This window comes from Pseudophryne corroboree, chromosome 6, assembly GCF_028390025.1.
Source record: "Pseudophryne corroboree isolate aPseCor3 chromosome 6, aPseCor3.hap2, whole genome shotgun sequence".
NCBI classification, from domain to species: Eukaryota; Metazoa; Chordata; class Amphibia; order Anura; family Myobatrachidae; genus Pseudophryne; species Pseudophryne corroboree.
The window spans coordinates 486,283,462-486,291,113 of NC_086449.1; the positions used below are offsets into that span (position 1 = coordinate 486,283,462).

The 7,652-nt window shown below is 47.0% G+C and overlaps 1 pseudogene; it reads left to right on the forward strand.

Moving 5' to 3' along the window:
* The first annotated feature begins 7,220 nt into the window (after window positions 1-7,220).
* On the forward strand, window positions 7,221-7,339 carry LOC134936985 (5S ribosomal RNA; annotated as a pseudogene).
* The last annotated feature ends 313 nt before the right edge of the window (window positions 7,340-7,652 follow it).

The window sequence follows — 7,652 nt, forward strand, 5'->3', positions numbered from 1 at the left end:
TCACATAGGTTGTGAATGAGAGAGTGTGTGGTTATTGGCACATACCAAAAGAGTACTTCTGCTGTCAATTAAAATGCACAGTCTATCTGTTACTATTGTGTTACAGAGAAATTATATGACTGGCATTCGGATGAGCGAGTATTGAATAAGTGAGGTATAGGAAACAATTAAGTACAGGGCCCGCCCTTTACTATCCACTGTCGTATAAAGTACAGCGGACAGTGGATGAGAGAGGCAGGTTACCTGGGCTTATAGAAAATAAGTGTGGAATTACACAGATATCTTAAAGTTTCCTATTAAGAAAGATCCCATAATCATATGTGATCCTGAGACAAAGTTTTTGGGAGCAACAGGGGTATGGTTCATGAAGATAAATTGACCATCTACAGATATTAAAGATATGAAAAAGGACTAAATACGAATATCACATGATGTACCCACCTGTCTCTTTCTGTGATTGGTCCCTAAACGAGACCACTCCCCCTCATTGGCCTTAAATAGATAGCCTTCCACTATCATCTCCCACAGTGAACAAGCCACCTTCAGGTAAAACGGCCGTCTGTGTTAAGTGGTGCTGAACAGTGCACGGTTCAGCCCACCTACTTCCTGGTATCGTATAATCTATGTTATTTTAGATATCCATTTGATTTACTACCAGGTAATCTGCTGATTTCTCTTTTCTTGTCAGTTTGTTTTTGTTAGGGTCTCCTGCCCTGTGCTGCCACGTCGTCATGGCAACCGGGAGACAAGTGCTAGCGGAGTAACCTGAGCGCAGCTGATACTCCGGTTCGGGTCTTTTGTTGTGCAGTGGTTATAGGCTCTGTGCATGGCAGGGGATCCGGTGCTGGTTTTTGTGCTCACAGTCTGTGAGGTCTGAGTGGGGCGTGGACAGCACCTGCTTTATAAGGCCTCTTTTCAGGGTAAGCAGATGCTGCTGAATCTTTGTTGGTTAGTCAGTTTCTGAAAGTTAGCCAGTACTGTGTAGCTTTGTATTTGTTTGTTGCTTACTGCAAATAGGCCTGGGGATTTGGTATTACACTCTGCCAATCCAGACCTAGCAGTAAGACTGGAGTCAGTCGTTTAGCTTGCTGGGGTTCTGTTACTACTCTGTGAACTTAGCAAGTTTGCGGCTGTATTCTAAGACTTGCCTGTCTAATCCTGTCTCACTGTGCTAGGTGTCAGGGGTCAGTTTAGTGGCAGTAAACCGAACCTGTGCACTGCAAGTGAGAATTAGGATTGTGGAGAATCTCCTTGTGTCTATCATTCCATCTCTGACCAAGGAGTTTACTGCCACACCCGTTGGTAACCCTTTAGGGTTTTGCTGTTGCCCTTAGCAACAGCATTTCGGGTTTTCTATGTATTAAAACACAACATCTTGCTTTTCACATCTGAGCAGTTCTAATACAAGGGAGATACCCAGTTCCTTAGCCTCTGGGCTTCTCTGTTCACGTTGTGTGTATTTTGTTACCCTACCACCTTCTGTGTACGTTATGTCATATTCCCTAGTCTGTCTGTGAGTCCATTTGTTTTGCATAACAGTTCAAACACCAGTACATTCCTGCAGGCACTGGAGTGCATAACAGTCCTGACACCAGTACTTTCCTGCAGGCACTGGTGTGCATAACATATTCAGCAGCCCAATACTCCTGTTGAAATTTTGTGGGAATATGGAGCATACCCCTCAAAATACGTTGCAACAGGTGGTTGATCAGGTGCAGGTCCTGACTCAAAAATTTAATGATTTGTCCATTAAAATGCACACCTCCCAGGCTGCTGGCGGAGCTCCCGCAGCAGCAGCACCTGCAGGGGTTAAGGAGCCGAAAGTAAATCTCCCGGATCGTTTTTCTGGAGATCGCTCGCAGTTCTTTTGTTTCAAGGAGAGCTGCAAGCTATACTTCCGGCTTAGGCCTCAGTCTTCTGGGTCGGAGATTCAGCGGGTGGGCATAGTGATTTCCTTGCTACAAGGAGACCCACAGGTCTGGGCATATGGGTTGCAGCCTGACTGTCAGTCGCTTAAAAGTGTTGATGCTTTTTTTACGGCACTGGGCATGTTGTATGATGACCCTGACAAGACGGCCTCAGCCGAGGCTCAGATTTCGATCCTTAAGCAAGGGCGAAGGCCAGTTGAGGTTTACTGTACGGAGTTTCGGAGGTTGGCCCATGATACCCAGTGGAATGACCCAGCCCTGAGACACCAGTACCGAAGAGGTCTTTCTAACCAGATAAAGGACCAACTGGTACAACATCCCTTGCCTGATAGCTTGGATCAGCTCATGCAGTTATCCATCCGGGTGGATAGACGGCTGAGAGAGCGTAGGCTTGAAAGGGAGACTGAGATTTCCTTCCTTCCCAAGGGAACCTCAGACTCTGAGGAATTTTCCGAGGAGCCTATGCAGATTGGGGCTACCCGCCTCTCCTCGCGTGAGAAGATGCGGAGGAGACAGCAGGGGTTGTGTTTGTACTGTGGGAATAAAGGTCATGTGGTAGTATCATGCCCAGAAAATCCGGAAAACTTCAGGGCCTGAGGGTGATGGGAAATATCCTGTCAGGCCAGAAGTCAGAATTTCCCAAGAAGACTTTTATCATTCCGGTGACCTTGAAGATCCTCGGTCAAACTGTCAAGACTGAGGCCTTTGTGGACAGTGGGGCCGACGGGGTTTTTATGGACTGCCAATTCGCCCTGAAACACTCTGTTCCCTTAGTACCCTTGGCATCGGAAATTGAGATTTGTGGGTTAAACGGGGAACCATTATCCCAAGGTAAAATTACCTCTTGCACTAGCCAGATTTCTTTGTTTATTGGAGCCACACACTCTGAAAAATTGTCCTTTTATGTGACTGTCTGTACTTTTGCCCCATTGGTGTTGGGGTTACCCTGGTTAAGGGCCCACAATCCTCAATTTGACTGGGTCTCTGGGGAGATTCTTAGTTGGAGTACTGATTGTTTCAGGAGTTGCTTGAGCCTTCCAGTCAGGTTCTCGCAGCTAAGTTTGCCAGGATTGCCAGGGTGTTATGCAGATTTTGCGGACGTGTTCTCCAAAAAAGTTGCAGAGGTACTACCTCCCCATCGCTCCTATGACTGTGCCATTGATTTGTTGCCAAATGCTAAGCTTCCCAAGAGCAGGTTGTACTCCCTGTCACGTCCTGAGACTCAGGCTATGGCAGAGTACATTCAGGAGAACTTGGCTAAGGGATTTATCAGACCTTCACAGTCTCCAGTTGGGTCGGGGTTCTTCTTCGTGGGTAAAAAGGACGGTTCGTTGCGACCCTGCATCGACTTCAGGGAATTGAACCGTATCACGATTAAAAACTCATACCCACTGCCTCTCATTTCGGTCTTGTTTGACCAGCTTCGTACTGCCACCATTTTTTCTAAGATTGACCTACGCGGTGCGTACAATCTAATCCGAATAAGAGAGGGGGATGAATGGAAGACTGCCTTTAATACCCACTCGGGGCATTATGAATATTTGGTGATGCCTTTTGGGCTCTGTAATGCCCCGGCAGTCTTCCAGGATTTCATGAATGATGTGCTCAGGGAATATTTGGATAGATTCTTAGTTGTATACTTAGATGACATCCTAATCTTCTCCCATTCCCTGGAGGAACATCGGAAGCATGTACGCTTAGTCCTCCAGAAACTCAGAGACCACCGGCTTGGGGCGAAGCTGGAGAAGTGCGAATTTGAAGTTCAGCAAATCGCATTTCTAGGATATATTATCTCCCCAGAAGGTTTCCAAATGGAGGGTTCCAAGGTACAGGCAGTCCTGGATTGGGTGCAGCCCACTAGTTTGAAGGCGCTTCAGCGTTTCCTGGGCTTTGCGAATTTTTATAGACGATTTATCGCTGGATTTTCGTCTATAGTGGCGCCCTTGGTGGCACTCACTAAGAAAGGGGCGGATGTTGCTCACTGGTCTTGTGAGGCTAAAGCGGCTTTTGCCCGTCTCAAAAGGGCATTTGTTTCGGCCAAGGTGCTGCGACACCCAGATCCAGAGCGTCCTTTTGTGGTGGAGGTGGATGCCTCTGAGATGGGTATTGGGGCAGTGCTTTCTCAGATGGGAGTGTCAGATAATCGCCTTCATCCCTGTGCTTACTTTTCCCGTAAATTTTCGCCTGCCGAGATGAATTATGACGTGGGTAACCGGGAATTGTTGGCTATTAAGGATGCACTCGAGGAGTGGAGACACTGGCTTGAGGGGGCTAAGTTTGTTGTCTCAATTCTCACTGACCATAAGAATCTGGCATATTTAGAGTCAGCGAAGCGTCTCAATGCCAGGCAGGCACGATGGGCTTTGTTTTTTGCTCGCTTTAATTTTTTGATAACATATCGCCCTGGGTCAAAAAACATCAAGGCTGATGTGCTCTCGCGGAGTTTTGCTCCAATCCAGGAGACCACCGAGGAGCCGTTGCCCATTGTTTCCCCATCATGTATTAAAGTGGGCATTACCCAGGACCTCTTATCATTAGTCCTTAGAGCACAGGAGCAGGCTCCTCCAGACCTTCCGGTAGGTCTTTTGTTTGTGCCTCCTAGGTTAAGACAGCGAGTGTTCCTGGAATTCCATGCCAAGAAGTCTGCAGGTCACCCGGGTATTGCCAGAACTCGGGAGTTGCTATCTAGGGCGGTGTGGTGGCCCTCGGTGGCTAAGGATGTGGATCAGTGGGTTCGGGCATGTGACATCTGTGCCCGAAATAAGACTCCTAGAGGGGTTCCTGTTGGCCCACTACATCCACTCTCTATCCCATCTAAGCCATGGACCCACATTTCAATGGATTTTGTGGTGGACTTGCCCAAATCCTCGGGGATGACAGCCATCTGGGTTGTCGTTGACAGGTTTTCGAAGATGGCGCACTTCGTTCCACTGGTTGGGCTGCCATCGGCCAGACGCCTGTCTGAATTATTTATGCTGCATGTTGTGCGTCTCCACGGGTTGCCACTTAATGTGGTCTCTGACCGCGGATCCCAGTTTGTGGCCAAATTCTGGAGGGCATTTTGTTCCGATCTCCAGATTTCTGTCAGCTTGTCATCGGGCTACCATCCGCAGTCTAATGGGCAGACTGAAAGGGTGAACCAGTCCTTGGAGCAGTTCCTCAGGTGTTATGTCTCCAAGTGTCAGACTGACTGGGTTGCTCATCTGTCCATGGCGGAGTTTGCCTATAACAACGCGGCTCACTCTGCTACAGGGATCTCTCCCTTCCTTTGTGTGTATGGGCATCATCCTAAGGCCAATTCTTTTGACCCCCTGGACTCCACGCCTGGTGGTTCCTCTGTGGTTTCGGTCCTTAGAGGTATTTGGCGGAAAGTGAAGAAAGCCCTTGTGTCTGTGTCATTAGTGACCAAAAGGGTTTTTGATAAGCGGAAAAGACCCTGCAGCTTCAAATTAGGAGACTTCGTCTGGTTGTCTACCAAGAATTTGAAGTTGAGACAGCCATCTCATACGTTAGGCCCCCGGTTCATCGGCCCTTATAAGATCACCAGGGTTATCAATCCGGTGGCATTTCAGTTAGATCTGCCCCGTTCTTTGGGTATCAATAAAACATTTCATTGTTCCCTTTTAAAACGGGCGATTAGTAATCCTTCTTCCAGTGGAAGACCTTCCCCTCTTCTGATACGTGGCCAGAGGGAGTTTGTTGTTGAAAGGATTCTTGACTCCAAGGTGGTTCGGGGTCGGCTGTCATTTTTGGTGCACTGGAAGGGGTATGGCCCGGAGGAGCGGTCGTGGGTGCGCAGTTGTGATCTTCATGCCCCCAGACTGATACGCTCTTTCTTCTCGCAGTTCCCCGATAAACCCGGTGGTAGGGGTTCTTTGACCCCTCGTCAGAGGGGGGGTACTGTTAGGGTCTCCTGCCCTGTGCTGCCACGTCGTCATGGCAACCGGGAGACAAGTGCTAGCGGAGTAACCTGAGCGCAGCTGATACTCCGGTTCGGGTCTTTTGTTGTGCAGTGGTTATAGGCTCTGTGCATGGCAGGGGATCCGGTGCTGGTTTTTGTGCTCACAGTCTGTGAGGTCTGAGTGGGGCGTGGACAGCACCTGCTTTATAAGGCCTCTTTTCAGGGTAAGCAGATGCTGCTGAATCTTTGTTGGTTAGTCAGTTTCTGAAAGTTAGCCAGTACTGTGTAGCTTTGTATTTGTTTGTTGCTTACTGCAAATAGGCCTGGGGATTTGGTATTACACTCTGCCAATCCAGACCTAGCAGTAAGACTGGAGTCAGTCGTTTAGCTTGCTGGGGTTCTGTTACTACTCTGTGAACTTAGCAAGTTTGCGGCTGTATTCTAAGACTTGCCTGTCTAATCCTGTCTCACTGTGCTAGGTGTCAGGGGTCAGTTTAGTGGCAGTAAACCGAACCTGTGCACTGCAAGTGAGAATTAGGATTGTGGAGAATCTCCTTGTGTCTATCATTCCATCTCTGACCAAGGAGTTTACTGCCACACCCGTTGGTAACCCTTTAGGGTTTTGCTGTTGCCCTTAGCAACAGCATTTCGGGTTTTCTATGTATTAAAACACAACATCTTGCTTTTCACATCTGAGCAGTTCTAATACAAGGGAGATACCCAGTTCCTTAGCCTCTGGGCTTCTCTGTTCACGTTGTGTGTATTTTGTTACCCTACCACCTTCTGTGTACGTTATGTCATATTCCCTAGTCTGTCTGTGAGTCCATTTGTTTTGCATAACAGTTCAAACACCAGTACATTCCTGCAGGCACTGGAGTGCATAACAGTCCTGACACCAGTACTTTCCTGCAGGCACTGGTGTGCATAACAGTTTTGACTATAGTGACAAATATTTAACGTATGTTATGGATGTTATTTAGTCCTTTTTCATATCTTTAATATTTGTAGATGGTCAATTTATCTTCATGAACCATACCCCTGTTGCTCCCAAAAACTTTGTCTCAGGATCACATATGATTATGGGATCTTTCTTAATAGGAAACTTTAAGATATCTGTGTAATTCCACACTTATTTTCTATAAGCCCAGGTAACCTGCCTCTCTCATCCACTGTCCGCTGTACTTTATACGACAGTGGATAGTAAAGGGCGGGCCCTGTACTTAATTGTTTCCTATACCTCACTTATTCAGTACTCGCTCATCCGAATGCCAGTCATATCATTTCTCTGTAACACAATAGTAACAGATAGACTGTGCATTTTAATTGACAGCAGAAGTACTCTTTTGGTATGTGCCAATAACCACACACTCTCTCATTCACAACCTATGTGATATTACTGCCATATCTCTCTGGTTACGCTCAATCTCGCCTGATCTTGGAAGCTAAGCAGTGAGGAGCTTGAACAGTACCTAGATGGGAGACTACTAGGGAATCTCAGGTGCAGTAATAGATATCTTTATCCTCATGTGAAAAGCAGAAGTGTTGGAGCAACCTTTGACCCTACTGATTTCATACCTTTTTTCCTCTTTCAATTGTCTGATCTCAGACCTGAAAATTATATCACTCACCTGTCAATATCTTTATCCTTGTATGTAAAGTCGAAATGTTGGAGCAATCATTGACTCTACTGCTCATCTGATCTCAGACTTGCACACATTCCGTATTCCTTATTCCATACATTGACCAGAAACCCAGAATTAGCAGTTTACCCTCTACTAGGATACCAGGATATATTATCACAATTGGCATTGGTCAATGGACCT